Source organism: Elephantulus edwardii, unplaced genomic scaffold, assembly GCF_000299155.1.
Source record: "Elephantulus edwardii isolate Elephantulus edwardi_28Jun2011 unplaced genomic scaffold, EleEdw1.0 scaffold00023, whole genome shotgun sequence".
NCBI lineage: Eukaryota > Metazoa > Chordata > Mammalia > Macroscelidea > Macroscelididae > Elephantulus > Elephantulus edwardii.
The window spans coordinates 14,790,022-14,806,699 of NW_006399773.1; positions in this window are offsets into that span (position 1 = coordinate 14,790,022).

The window sequence follows — 16,678 nt, forward strand, 5'->3', positions numbered from 1 at the left end:
CTGTTGTACATAAGGTCCCTATGAGTCGCAAATGACTCGACGACACATAACAACAACAGCAACCTTAAAAGTTATCTTTATGTCTTTACACTCTCCTAATTAAATTTAGGGAAGGCTTGTGAGCTAGTATTTAGGGAAATGTACTGCCAACCCAGAGGTAGACAGTTCCAATTCGCCAACTATTACTCAGGAAAAATCTGAGAAGACTCTCTTGATAAGGCTTAAAGGCTTTTGAAACCTACTGGGATGTCAACTATAAGTTTCAACTGGAAGACTACGAATAAGAATTTGAATTAAATTTAATAATTCCAATAATACTAAATTCTTTATTAACACTAATTTTATTAAAAATCTTTATCTACCAGAAGTGGTTTATTTTCCTCGTTTATTCTTAACAAAAGTAATCTCAATTTAGAGTTCACATGAATAGAGTTTTAATCTTTGATTTCAATCTTAAAAATTATGACCTTGGATAAGTCTCTTTACCTCAATTGAATTGCTTTAATATTTGAGATGCGAAGAATGTCAGATGTGATAATCTTTTAGAAAGGAAGTTATAAATGATGGCATAAATTTTAAAAATGTCTTCAAAAGTAAAGTAACAATATTGTAATCAACACTTATCATAATGTATAAGTCTAATTAAAGAGATTTTCTTTCCCTATTCAGCTTGTTGCAAACATTTTCCGTGTATCTCTTTCCTACTGAGAAATAACTTTAAAATTTTAAAGTCAAGCATGAGAAAACAAAGATTACCGCCACTGGGCTAATTTTTGGCATGATAGAGAAAAGACTGAGATTGTTAGCAGCTTCAGCTTGCTTGGCTCCACAGTCATCATCTTGGTACCAGCAGCTAGGAAATAAAAGAAAAATTGCATTGGGTAACTCTGCTGTCAGGGATTTCTCCAGAGTATTTAGTAGCAGTCTAGAAACAAAGATCTAATCTAAGCCGTGGTCTTTGAAATCACTTGCTATGTTTCAGAAAGTTACACAATGAAGAAGGATGATAGAAGATAAGTTGATGACTTTAAGTTGTGATACTGGAGAAGAATATTGAAAATACCATGGATACCAAGAAAACAAACAAGCCAGTGCTAGAGAAGGTGAATAAAATAAAAGGAATAAATACATTTACATTTTATGTCCTCATACATCTATAAATGAAAATAATTGTGTCACCTTAAAGGAACTATAGTGGCATTGTGCATAGAAGATTTTAGCACTAAAAAATAAACAAACAAAAAGAGCTATTCCAAGTGCTCTGAAGAAAAAGATGGTAATCTGCCCCAAAGATTTAAAGCCTTAAATTCTAAAATGAGAGTCACTATATGTTTAAATGGACTTAATGGCCAAGTTGAGTTTTATATTGTGGTGTTGTGTCAGTCAAATACAAGCCAAATCCAAAGGTCACATTCCAGCGGCTTTTGAGAAGCAGTAACCCCTCAGGAGGAGCTTGCCCAACCTGCTCCCACGGATGAATTTATGGATTTGATCTGAATGCCTTTGAGATTGCAACATAGATTCTTATGACTAGGCCACCAGAACTCCCTGAGTTTTGAAGGTAAACAAATTAATATCTTCAAAAGTTATTGTTATTTTTAGTATATGTTTAAATGATTAATAATTTATAGAATAGTAATTTAAGGATTATTATTGTTGTAGTTATTTAATGCTGCCAATTTGAGTATGATTCCCAATGACCCTATGAACAACAGATCCCAAACCTTCTCCATCTTATTCCATTTTCATCATCTCTGACACTCTTGATAGCATGGCTGTAGTCACCATGTCAATACAATTCATTGAGGGTATTTTTTCTCTTTTGCTGAACCTCCACTTTCCAAGCACGATTCCCTTTCTAAGGAATAGCCTTTTCTGGCAACATGTAGAATATATGAGATGGAGTTTCGCCATGCTGGCCTACAAGAGGAAATCTGTCTGCATTTTCTCCAAGACATATTTATTTTGGGCAGTCTACGGGTGATTTAGCATTCTTCTCCAACATAACAACACAAAATATTGATTCTTCTGTTGCCATCCTTATTCACTGTCCAGCTCTTAGATACATAGCAAGTGACTGGAAAGATTATGGTTTCAATGAGAAACAATTTAATTTTTAGACTAACATCACTGATATTCAGGACTTCGGACCATTACTTCATACTAGACTTTCATATTGCTATACTTCTTAACATCTCCTAACTACTGGTACCAAAAGTGATGACAGTGGATCTAAATAAGATAAAGTGGTCAAAAATTTTAATCTCTCATTTATCATGATGTTTCCTAATGTCCAGTGTTGAGAATTTTGTTTTCTTGATGTTGAGCTGTAATTCATATTGAAGGCTGCAGGTCTTGAGCCTCTACAGCAAACACTTCAGGTATTCTTTAATTTCAGCAAGAAAGCTTGTGTCATTTGTATAACACAAGTTGCTGCTGAGGCTTCCTCCTATCATGATACCACACTCTTCCTCCTAACATGATAGCACACTCTTCTTCATAAAAATACAGCGTTTCAAATTATTTGTCATGCATACATATTGGATAGAAGAAAGTATGCAGTTTTGGCATTTCTTTTCCAACAGGAAAACAGTTAGTGTCCCCCTGCTTTGTTCAAACAGCAACTTCTTTGTCTAGGTATAAGTTTCATATAAGCATAATTAAGTGTTCTAGAATCAGTTTCTTCTCAATGTTAACCATAGGTTTTATGATTCAGTCAATGAAATGCATTTACATAGTTTGCAAAACACCAATATATATACCTGTAGCATTCTCTGGTTTCAGCCATAATTCATCTGGCATCAACACTTTCTCTGACAGGCTGGGAAATGCTGGGAGATGAGAATGAAGTACTCAATAATTTCCTTAGTAAAGAAGGGGAGAGCTCATTATTTAATATCCTCATGACTTGTAGTCCTCATAGTTTTTATCGAAAGTTTTTCATTGAAAAAGCAGTCAAATATGTTAACTGGACTCCAAGATGATTGTTATTGCTTCTTTATTTGCTTACCTTACCTATATCCATAACGACAACTTTATCAGGAAGAAGTTTTAGTGAGAATCAAGGTGTTGTTGTCCCAGGGCAGGGAGTCTGTTTTTGTCTTTAACCAATCCGTTCTTTCCATGGTTAGCTTAACATATCTCCATCTTTTTGTTTTACAGATATTTTAGGGAATAAAATGTATTGTTTGCTATATATATTTGAATACAGAGAACATTTGTATTTAATAAAGCAAACTTAAGGGGATATTTTTATTAAATTGCTGTTGTTATGTGCTGTAGAGTCAACTCTGACTCTGAAGCTTTGAACTCTGTTCTATCTTGAGCCAATTTCTTTGTCCCTGACACATTTATCCTTATTACTCCAGTCAACCCATCTCATTCAGAATTTTCCTTCCACCCTTCCAAGCATCATGTCCATTTCCAAGGACTGGTCCCTCCTTACAACATACACAAGTATGTCAGACAGAGCTTCAAAATCCTTACCTCCAAAGAACAGCCTGGTTTCACCCTCTTGAGAAAAGACCTGTTCTTTTATCTTAAAAGTTCATGGTATATTTAATACCCTTGTCAAGCACCACAACTCAAAGGCATAGATTCTTCTTCTATCTTCCTTAGTCATTGTCTAGCTCTCTGACATTAATTGTATTAATCAATGGCCTGGATCAGGCACAACTTTGTGTATAAACTGACATTGCTCTTCAGTACTCTGGAGAAGTCCCTGACAGGAGATTTTACCAATGCAATTAGTCTTTTGATTTTCTGGCTGCTGGAATCAAGAGTGCTAATTGTGGAGCCAAGAAAGCTCAAGCTGTTAACAATCTCTACCTCCAACTATCATAATGCTATTGGACCAGTGGTGAGAATCTTTCTTTTGTTCTGTTTTTTTATGTTGAACTTCAATTCATATTGAAGGCTACAATCCTGACTTACAGCAAATGTCTCAGATGCTCCTCAGTTTCAGCAAGCAAGGTTGTACCATCTGCATAACACAGGTTGTTGATGAATCTTTCCCCTATCTTGATGCCACATCCCTTCTTCTAAAGTCTAGCCTCCTGGATAATCTGCTCTGCAGATAGATTGAAAAGAGATGGAGATGAGATGCATCCCTGGTATACACCTTTCCTGATTTTGAACCATGCACTGTTTCCTTGTTCTGTTCTGACAACAGCCTCCTTGTCCAAGGATTAGTTTTGCAAAAGCACAGTCAAGTGTTCTGGGATTCTCATTCTTCTCAGATTTAGCCTCAGTTTGTTGAGATCCAGACAGTCGAATGTATTTTCATAGTCAGTGAAACACAGACAGATAATACTTCTGGATTCTCTGTTTTCAGCTAAAATCCATCTAACATTGTCTATAATGTCCCTAGTACCATGGCCTCTTCTAAACCTAGCCTGTATATCTGGTATTACTCTGTTGATGTACTATTACAGTTGTTTTTGAATCATTTTCAGCAGAATCTTGCTTGAATATGATAGTAATGTTATTGTTTGATAATTTGCATATTCTGCTGGTTACCTTTTTTGGGAATGGGAATAAATATGAATCTCTTTCAGTAAATTGGCCAGATTATTTCTTAGCACAACCTAGTCAGTGTATGCAAGGCAGCATTTGTTTGTTGAAATAGGTTAATATGCTGTCAATTTCTGGGCCTTCTATTTTGCCAATTCGTTCAGAGAAGCTTGAACTTCCTCCTTCACTACTGTAGGCTGAACTTTCTCTTTCATTACAATAGGCTTTTATGTTATTTCATAAAATTCTTCTGTAAGCCAATACTTTTTGGTATAATGATTCTGTGTATTCCTTCCATCATCTTATATAGCTTTTCAACATCCTTAAGTAAGCAACTCAGGACTTAAATTTGTTCTTCAGTTTGATTTTTCCAACTCCAGTTTTTTTCACATTTAATTATAATATTTTGCTTTTTCTTTCCATGCTTCCCTTTGAAATTGTCTGGTCAGGTCCTTTACATCTTGATTTCCTTGATTTCTTCCCATTACTTTGGCTTCTCTGCACTCTTGTACAATACTTGGGGTCTCTTCATATTTTTTTTAAAACTTCTTTTTTATTGATATTTTAATGAAAGTTTACAGAAAACTCAGATTGCCATTCATTCATTCATCCATTCATTATTGTACATTTTTCTCCTGACCCCCACTCCAGTTAATTTTTCTCTTTATTTTTTTAAATTTTATACTGATTTATTACAAAGTTCAAACATATTGTTTTTCACACAATATCTTTCCCATTTCCTTGACCCATGCACACATCAAATTATGTGACCATATGATTAACAGCCCCTCCTGCCCACCCATCTTCACCCCTCTGCTTCTATTTAACCTCCACCTCACCTCATTTCCTAATACTCATTCTACAGTAATGTTTTATACAGTATTTGTCATTATGGGAGGTAGTTCACTCATCATAATGCACTCCAGGCCTTCCCAAGTTAGGTAGTAATTTACAAAATCTTTGCTCCTGTGTGCTGTGTAGTATCCCATAGTATGAATATACCACAACTTCTCAATCCATTCATTTATCGTTGGACATTTGGTCTGTTTTCATGTTTTTGCGATGGTGAATAATGATGCTATGGACATTGGGGCACAAGTCTCCATTCGAGTCTCAGTTCTTATTTCCTCAGGGTATATTCCTAGCAATGGAATAGCTGGGTCATATGGAATTTTTATGTTCAGCTTTTTGAGGAAGCCTTGCAGAGTGGTCATACTACTCTGAAGAAACGTTCCAAATCACTGGCAATAAGAGAGATGCAAATCAAAACCACAATGAGATACCATCTCACTCAAGTAGCAATAGTTTAACAGGACAGCAAGTAACACATGTTGGAGAGGATGTGGAGAAATAGGAACTCTATACATTGTTGGTGGGATTGAAAAATGGTAAAACCACTCTAGAGTCTCTTCTGGAATCCATTCTTGTCTTTTCTTCTTCCTCCATCTTTGTAATGACCCTTTGTATTCTTCATGAAAGCTATTGTTGATATCATCCCACAGTTCATCTCGTCTTCACTCATTAGTACTCAAGGTCTCAAACCTGTTCCAAAGATGGTCTTTACATTCAGGAGAGATAGACGCAAGTTCAAATTTTGGTTCCTGTGGATTTGATTTGATATTCTTTCGTTTCAGTTTGAACTTGCATACAAGTAATTGATTATCTGATCCACAATCAACTCCTGGTCTAGTTTTTACAACTGATATTGAGCTTCTCCAACAACTTTTCTCACATATGTAATCACTCTGATTCCTGTGTAGGCCATATAAGTTGTAATCAGAAGCCTCAGATCAACATAATGATAAACGCTCCTCCAGTTATAAAAATTCATAATGTCCTATATCAACAGTTCCATTTGTGTCTTAGTTTCCCAATTCCTCCATGGTTCAGTGGAAAAGGTTGGCTAGAAGATACTATAGAGACTCAGTCCTGTCAAATGAATAATTGAAGTTATGGTAGGTATGCAGGATGGTTCTTTCACAGAAAGTGGCCAGGCTGAATGCAACTGGATGTTTAAACAAAGTGGCCCTGCTGCTACTGTGTTGGTGTTTTTCACATACATGTCTCTTTCCCCCTCCCCTGCCCATTGTGGAGCGTGTTCTCTTAAACTGATCTTCTAGCTGTTGCTGATTTGTGACACCATACTGATTTATGAGACTATGTGTCCACAATTAAGGTAATTGAGAAGACAGAGGAAGCTTAGGTAATGGCTAAAAAAAAAAACAACCCAAACCACCCAACTTTAGGCTAATACAACTGAGCAAAGGAGAAATAATTTCGATTTTGCTGATGAGGCAGTATGGTAGAAGGCTTATTCCTGCCCTGGGATCCAACCTCCTCTGGTATGGGAGCTCTAACTGCTCTTAGGGAAGTGGGGTGGGTGACCACTCCAGATATTTCTTGCTGGAAGGGGTTACAGTTTGTAAATAGCAGTTAAGTTCCTTTGGGTGGAGGCTGATTAAAGGGTCCATAGAAGATCTGGGTGATCATGCAAAGTTTCATGTCCAGACTATTTGTATTGTAATCTGAAAGATATAAACTTGGAAAATAACTTGGCAATAATAATAGAGGGATATTTTGCGGTTTGGGGGTTTTTAATTATATTTAAAACTAAATTAAATGTTTCACAAGTAAACTTGATTTTTCTGGATTTTCTCAAAGACTATGCAGAAAAATATATTCTTACATAAAATAAATTATTTTACTCTTTAATAATTTTTTCTTACATGTTATTTATTTACTCATATATTTTATTCACTTATTCTTACTTTCTAGGAACTTATCTTCCTGCAAAAAATAGACCTTCTACTTTAAGATACAACTACTTTCTTTTCATTTTAACATTGCACCACTCTTGTACATAGCTACAGATTTACACACACTTTCTCTTGCCTTCTACAACTATTTAATCAGTTCTCACAGACTTTTATGCTTCTACAACTGTTTAATCAGTTCTGACAAAGATTTGCATTTTTCTCACTATTAGTAGATTAAGTAAATTTGCACTTTGTCTTCAGGCAATACATAAGTTTCACTCAAATATACAACTTTTAGACATTTAACATCATTTCTGGTACTTGAAACTTCTGGAGATTTATAGTACAGATTTTCTTCTGAAGATGAATAATTAAAGCAACTATGTAATCTGGGAAGAGAAAAATATCTATAATAGTTAATATAATAGCATTATTTTGGTTGTTGTGTACCGTCAAGTTGGAACCAACCCTTACATGACCATCATGTGGATTTTCAGAGGAATTTAGTTGCAAGGAAGATTGTCCATCCTTTTCAGGTAGAGAAACTGGTGGATTTGAATTCTGTGCCTTCCGAATTGCAATGCAATTTCTGGCCAATAAGCCACTAGAGCTTCCTGATGGCATTGCTGTTGTTCTTGTTATTTGCTTTCAAGTTGCCTGCGACTCATATTGACAATGTGTACAACAGTTCTGAACCCTGAGCCAAACTTACTATCTCTTACACACTTTTCCTATTACCCTAGTCACTGAGTCAATCCATTTCATCCAGGGTCTTCCTATCTTGTGCTGTCTCTCAGCCCTCACAAACATGATGTCCCTTTCCAAAGACTGGTCCCTCTTTGCAACATGCCCAAAGTATGTCAAATGGAGCTACAAAATCCTTGCTTCCAAGGAGCACCCTGGTTTCATCCTCTCCAAGATGAACCTGTTTGTTCTCCTGGCAGTCGATGGTTGTTGTTGTTATGTGCCATTGAATCACTTGCGACTCATAGCGACCCTATGTACAACAGCCCTAAATTCTGCTTTGTCCTGTGCCAATCACACTGTCTCTTGACACTTCCATTCCGATTACCCGAGTCACTGAATCAATCCACCTCATAAAGGGCCTTCCGCTCCTGTGCTGTCCTTCCACCATCCCAAGCATGATGTCCCTCTCCAAAAACCTGTCCCTCCTTACAACATGTCCAAAGTATGTCAGATGAAGTATCTCCTTGCCTCCAAGGAGCAGCCCAGTTTAACCCTCTCTAGGATGAATCTGTTTGTTTTCCTAGCAGTCCATGGTACACTCAATACTCTTCTCCAGCACCATATATCAAAGGAATCAACTCTTCTGCTATGCTCCCTACTCATTGTCCAACCCTCTGATGCATAACAAGTGACAGCAAAGACATGACCTGTATAAATGCACCTTAGTCTCCAGAGAGACACCATTGTTTTTCAGTACTTTGGAGAGGTCCCTAACAGCAGACTTTCCCATAGCAATAGGTCTTTTTATTTCCTGGTTGCTGTTGTCAAGAGTGTTAACTGTGGAGCCAATCAAACTAAAGCTATGAACAATCTCAATCTCTTCACCATCCATCCTGATGCTGCCAACTGATCCAGTGGTGAGAATCTTTATCTTCTTGATATTGAGCCTCAATCCATATTGAAGGCTGCAGTTCTTGACCCTGTGCAGCAAGTGCTTCAGGTCCTCCTCAGTTTCAGGAAGCAGGGTTGTGTCACCTGGATAACACAGATTGTTGATAGATCTTCCACCAATGCTGATGCCACATTTCTCCTCATAGAGCTCAGCCTCCCAGATAATCTGTTCTGCATACAGGTTGAAAAAGTATGAGAACAGGACACATCCCTGGCGTACGCCCTTCCTGATTTTGTACCATGCAGTGTTTCCTTGCTCTGTTCGGATGACTGCCTCTTGGTCCAAGTATAGGTTTTGCATTAGCACAATCAAGTGTTCTGGGATTCCCATTCTTCTCAGAGTCAGCCACAGTTTGTTATGATCCACACAGTCAAACACCTTTGCATAATCAAAAAAACACAGATAGACATTCCTCTGGTATTCCCTACTTTCAGCTAAGATCCATCTAACATTAGCTACAGTATCCCTAGTACCATGACCCCTTCTAAATCCAGCCTGGACTTTTAGCAGTTCTCTGCTGATGTGCTGTTCCAGTTGTTTTTGGATAATCTTCAGGAGAATCTTGCTTATTCAGTAGTTTTCTCCAGCATCACAGCTCAAAGGCATAAATTCTCTTTCTATTATCTGTATTCATTGTCTAGCTTTCAGATGTATAACACGTAATTGCAAACACCGTGGACTCGATCAGGTGCACCTTTAGTCTACAGTTTGACATTATTGCTCTTCAGTACTCTGGAGATGTCCTTGAAAGTAGACTTTCCCAATGTTATTCATTTTTTTATTTTTCTGGATGATGGTACCAAAAATGTTGATTGTGGAACCATGAAATAAAGCTGTTAACAATCTCAATCTCTTCACCAGCCATCGTGATTCTGCCAATCAGCCTAGTAGTGAGAATATTTGGCTTCTTGACATTGAGCTTCAATCCACACTGAAGGCTATATCCTTGACTTTGGCATTAATACAATAAAGCTAAAAGACAACAGAAAATAATGAGTTAAAACTGTATTATCATACTATGGCTAATGAAGGAATTGTGTGCATGTTTCTGGGACAGTCTCAAGAATGTCTATTGATTTCTTTTTCAGGAACAATCTCTTCTTTGAGACCTTTGCTATTGTTTTGGTTTTTGTTTTTTATTTACTTTCTTTCACACAGAGGTGTTCCATATGTTTGGTATTATTTTTGCATCAAGATTCTTAGTTTCTTGAGAATCTATTTTCCTCTCTTTCTCTCTCTCTCTTTTTTTAGACAATTCTTGCATCTAATGTAGCAAGTAAGCTTTGTCCTTGCCCAATTTGATTTTGAACACTCAAACATCTAAACAAGAAGCTAGAAGACAGAGATATTTTTAATTCTGCAAAAAGTTGTAAGGTAAGACTTTTGGTTTTAAAATTATTCTTTATGTTTACATTTTTAAACTTTCAGTGGGGAAAATACCTTAAAAGAAAAGTTATTTTTACATTAAGAAAGAAGTTTATTATGTGACCTCTCACATTCACAGAAACTTGAAGTTAAGCTGGAGGGATGGGGGATGTTTATTCCCATCAGCAGGGCCAATGCAGTTCCCTGGACCTCATCAGCTGCACCCTGCTAGCCGTCCTGCTATTGCTAGCATAGAATTCTGGTGCTGTGCCTGGCCTTGAAAGAGATCAATAGTACATCCTGCTTTAGGAAAATCTGGACACTGTTTTATTTCTCTCTTTTTTAAATTTAATTTTATTTTAATGACAGTTTACAGAGACTTTGGATTTCTATTCATTCATTATTGCACTTTCCCCCTGCCTACCCCTTCCCCAATTCACTTTTCTTTTTGAAAGTAAAAGTAAAAATACTATGCTACCTTTGTTCTAGACTCTTGTCAAAACAATAATATATACTCATATATCCCTTTTAAACAGTTCTCTCCCTCATTTTTTCAATGCAATATATATTATTTATCCCATAATTCTTAATCTCCCCCCAACCCCTGTAACAGCAAGCAACAAAAGTTGGTGTGGTTGTAGAGAAACTGGAACCCTTAGTCACTGTTGATGAGAGTGTAAAATGGTGTAACCACTGTGGAAGGCAGTATGGTGCTTTCTCAAAAAGTTGCAAATAGAAATACCATTTGACCCATCAATTCCACTACTGAGAATATACCCTAAGGAAACCATAACTGCCACCCAATAGATACATGCACACCTATGTTTATTTCTAATTTGTTCACAATAGCAAAGAATTGGAAGCAAACTAAGTGTCCATCAACAAACAAATGCATAGAGAAGCTCGGTATAGTCACACAATGGAATACTAAGCAGCATTGAAAAACAAGGAACTCATGAAATATTTCACAAAAATGGGTAACCCTGGAGGACATTATGCTGAATGAAATACCTCAGTCACAAAAAGACTCACTGTTTTCTAATTGTTTATTCTTTCCTGTGATTTCTGATCAGATTCAGTCCTTGGAAATAACATGGCCATAGTGGCCCCCAGTATTATGCTGAATCTTGCAGTTGCTGCTTGTAAGCAGGATTCCTACCAAAGAGTGTCACAAATCACTCACTTAACAGTTCTTTAAAAGGGTATATTAACCATTTAGATCCTGTCAGTCTAAGCCAATTTGTAGCTATAAGGAGCTACTTATATAGGTGGTTGCTTAATTTAGCACGAGTAATATCTAAATGGTTAATAATGTCCACATAGACATAGACAAAACAGTAAGATAATTTTTGTTGTGTTTTGTTGATTTGTTTTGTTTTGTTTTCAGTGAAAACTGTAAATGAAAGTAAAAGAGTATAATACCCCTCAGCGAAATACTGTGAGAGAACTTCAGGGGGAAAAAAACAAACAAACAACTAGGACTCTTGGGTGGGGAGGGACAAACAGTATCTAGGGGTCAAAGATGAAGTTGCAGCATGAGGCAGCAAGATAAAGAAACAGAATAATATGCAAAAATTCCTTTATGAAAAAACACCTGCACACAGAGCAGCTCCCTGACACTGTCTCTTGTTATTGTTATGTGCCATCAAGTTGCTTGTGACTCATAGCAACCCTACATACAACATCCCGAAACCCTGCTTTGTCCTATACCAATCTTGCTATCTCCAACACACCTACCCCCATTGCCCCAGTCACTGAATCAATCCAACTCATAGAGGGTCTTCCTCTCCTGTGCTGTCCCTCCACCCTTCCAAACATGATTTCCCTCTCCAAGGACTGGTCCCTCCTTGCAACATGTCCAAAGTATGTCAGATGAAGCCTCAATCTTTGCCTCCAAGAAGCAGTCTTGCTCCGCCCTCTTCAGGAAGAATCTACTCATTTTCTTAACAGTCCATGGTATAGTCAATGTTCTCTTTATATCATCCCTAATCATTGTCCTGTTCTCTGAAGCATAGCAAATGATTGCAAAGACCATGGCCTGTATCAGTTGCACCTTAGTCTCCAGAGTGACACCATTGCTCTTAGGTACTCTGGAGAGGTCCCTAACAGCAGACTTTCCCATGGCAATATGTCTTTAAATTTCCTGGCTGCTGGTGCCAAGAGTGTTGACTGTGGAGCCAAGCATACCAAAGCTTTTAACAATCTCAACCTCTTCACCATCCATCCTGATGCTGCCAATTGGTCCAGTGGTGAGAATCTTTGTCTTCTTGATATTGAGCCTCAACCCATATTAAGGCTGCAGTCTTTGACCCTTTGCATCAAGCGCTTCAAGTCCTCCTCAGTTTCAGCAAGCAGGGTTGTGTCACCTGCATAACTCAGATTGTTGATAGATCTTCCACCAATCCTGATGCCACACTTCTTCTCATACAGCCCAGCCTCATGGATCTGTTCTTTATATAGGTTGAAAAGGTATGGAGATAGGACACAACCCTGCAGTGTTTCCTTTCTCTGTTTGACAGCTCTCCTGGTCCAAGTATAGGTTTCACATTAAGCATGATCAAGTGTTCTGGGATTCCCATTCTCTTATCAAGATGAAATAGTCTAGACAGTTTTCATTTTTCATTTCACATGGTTTAATTTATTGTTCTTGTCGTATCATGTTGGGGTCACTATATGTTGCTCCCATATCACATCAGGGTCTCCATATTTTGCACTTTCTCAGACTAGCAGGAAAGTGCTGGGAGAAGAGTTTCCTTAGTCAAGAGATAATGGGAAAGGAAATAATGATTGAGTGTCCTCATGACCTGAAGTCCTCATAACCTTTTTTGAGAAATTTTTCCCTTCAAAGGAGTAAAACATGCAAACTGGACTCTAGGATGCTTTTTATTGTTTCTTTTCTCATTTGCTGACAATTTTTGTTTCCATAACTACATCTTTATCAAAAGGCAGCTTCAGCAGGAGAATAAAGGACTTACTGTCTTAGGATAAAATGTTTGTTTTGTCTTTAACCTAGGCAGTTCTTGCCTCAGTCACATTAACTCTAACAAATGATGATATCTTGTGCCCGCCCACCTGACTCTTCTAGCCCCACTTGAAATTCTGGAAGTTCTCTACCATTGTACTGTTCTAGTTGTTTTTTAATGATCTTCCAAAAGATTTTGCTTGCATATGATATTAATTATATTGTTGGATATTTTTTGCTATCTGTTGGGTCATCTATCTTTCTTGGAATTGGGTAAAAACACAGAGCTCTTCCAGGCTGTTGCCCAGAAATATCACACATATTACACAAATAAGAAATACATAATATTTTAACTCTTTCCTCTCACAGACTGGTGAAAACATCCAGGGTTGCATTTGTTAGTTGGAATATGTCAGCTGGTATCTTATCGATTCTTGGAGCCTTATTTTTTGCCTGTAACTTCAGTGCAGCTTGAACTACTCTCATCACTATTGGCTATTGGTTATATGGTACTTTTTGAAATATTTTAGTGTCCAACAATTCCTTTTTGTACAGTGATTCTGTGTAGTACCTCCATCTTATTTTGATGCTTCCATATTATTCAAGATTTTCTCCATAGCATCTCTCAGTATTGCAACTTAAGGCTTTAGTTTGTTTATCTACTTCTTTCAGTTTGAATGATGCCAAGTGAGGTTTTCTGGTTTTATTCTTCATTTCCAGCTCTTTGCAAATTCCAATATATAATACTTTGCTTAACTAACATATAGCCAAGATGTATTAATAATATCTGCTGACTAGAATGCAAAAGTTGAAAGCAAAGTAGAAGGAATGCAACTTGGAAATTGGTACAGAAAATGGACTTGGGGACAGAAATTAGACTGGAGATCGAGTGATTGAATTTTGTACATTTGATGTTTATTAATTGCACATACGTCTTCTAAGAACCACTAACAAGGACTGTACACATGAGCTTCACCTAGTGGACTGCATAGGAACAATATTGACTACATCTGTGGAAAGAATAATTGGAGAAGTTCAATATCAATAATCAAAATCAGGTCAGGTTCTGCCTATGGAAAAGATTATCAGTTACTTATGTGCAAGTTCAAATTGAAGTTGAAGAATTTATTATTAGAATTTAATAAGTGTATCCCTGTCTACCTATTAAAGAAAATCTCAGAGATCCAGGTAATTATACAGCCATAAAATTTCTTGGACTTTACAATTTTTGAAATTTGTAGAGTTTTTACTATTCTTTCATTAATTTTTTTCTGTCCCCTCTCTTCATCACGAACTCCAATTACATGTTCTACAGGCCAATGATGACTATCACTATTGCTGTTCAGCGCCAAAGAGTTAAAAGGCTAAGGTGCACAGATGCACATTTTGGGAGTTGTCTTGACTGGACTGTGTTATTAATATGGATTATAACTTTTTTACTTCTCCAATACGTTCTGTGTGGCCTGTGAGATATCACATTGGATTTTGGACCCAGCAAAGCAGTAAGATTAATGTTGAGTTGAGAAGAAAGAGATAAGGAAGTGTGGGGCACATGTCTGATCTCAGGAGAATTGGTTTTGTGCTATTGATGCTGTTGACAGAAAAAGTTCCCCTGTATGAAGTTGGTAAAGGTCAGGTATTATGATCCCCATGTGATCTTTCTCTTCCTATAAAAACAATGACAGAAATTAATTTCACAATAGTAGAAGTGGAACATTGAAGAAATGCTCAACACTTCCAAGCAGAGCGATTTTTAGGGTACAGATGTTACATTTTTTCTTCCCACTCTATCTTGGAATAAATCAATAGAAATATCGGTAGAATATAGGGCTAGGTAGAGTGATAAACCTAGGATGTGTGATTTTTCAGTGAACGTTGTAGGCATCAAATTTGATGATATTTCAAAGGCAATAGACAAATTGAAAGGAATTATTTCTTTATTATTTAGTTTTTCTTATATGATGCATATATATATATACATATATGCAAATATATATATGCTTATATAATATGCTTATATATTATAGTAGATTGGAGAAGAGTAGTGAATATTCCATTGATTCCTAAAAGAATGTACAGGTATGTTTTGGGAAGGGTGCAATATGGATGTTCTTTGGAGGCAGCTATAGCAAACTTTTATCGCTTATTTACACCTTGGCTATATTGCTAGGAAAGACTATTCCTTGGAAAAGGATTCCATGCTTAGAATGGTGGAGGGTCAGCGAAAGGGAGGTGGATTGAAATGATGGCTGTAACAATGGCTCAAGAGTATCAGAGATAGTAATGGTAGGACAGATTGTGGGCATGTTTTTCAGCATCGCTATGAGCCCTACTCAATTCAACAACACCGAACAACAGTAACATAGAAAAAGGGCTACAACTATTCCTATCTGAAGAGTTTAATTCTATAAGTCATATTTTGTTAGTAAATATTAAATGTTAAACCAGTTACAGAATTGCAATATATTTTCATGGTTGTTATTTAAAATTAAGTTTCGTCTCGGTGAAGAAACTAAAGCATACTAAGATATACACTTATATAATGAAAAGTTTTCAGATGGACAATATTATATTAAGAATCTTGTTTATGGCATTGAAGTCTATGGGGGAGAGAATAGTTTAAAAGTATTATATTTTAGGACATTATGTTTATCGAGAAGTACGCAATGAGGGTTGCAGAGTGGATTATATTTGGGGTTGGGGGTGAGATTAGGGGAGGTGTGGGGGGGATTGTGTACCAATGAGGGAGTTTAAGGACCAAAACAAAATTTGACCAATTCAGTTCAATTTCAGGTTACAATTTTTGCTGAAAACCTCACAATTTATTTTCCCACACCTCACACTTCAGTATAATTCTTAGGATCCTCTAGGGCATCACCGTCTGATAAATTGCACAATTTTTTTTAGGGTGATTGTCAGGGCACCATTTTAATGCAATGAATGTTAATGACTCCACCATTGATTAATTGCTTGCCTAATTGTGAAAACTGAATTAAATAAATTAGGAGGAAGAAAAATCAATTTGCCAGACTCACAGCCCAATTAAGTCATAAAGTTGACAAATACAGGTACCAAGTGTAGGGGGGGAAATCTTCAAATGTCTCTTGGTAAGCATCAACTTTTGTTTAATTGGGAAGCAAGTTACATTTTCTTCAGAAAGTTGTAACAACTAAAAAAAAGGCTTGATTTTTTTCTCTTTCTCTTAGAATCAAAACCAATAGTTTAAACAATCTTTCAGATTGAATCTTTTTCAACTGCTCCTGTGCTTCCCTTCATTTTTGTTAATCTTGGCTTTTCCCTGATTTTATTCTTTCAACTTTTCAAATCATCATGGCTAATTAACCTTGCACATGCTTCAGTTGCTTTCCTTTCCCTTGATTTGTGAGGTCACTTTCCAACTAGTGACATTCCAACTAGTGAATTGTACTAAATAAAGGTCTTTCA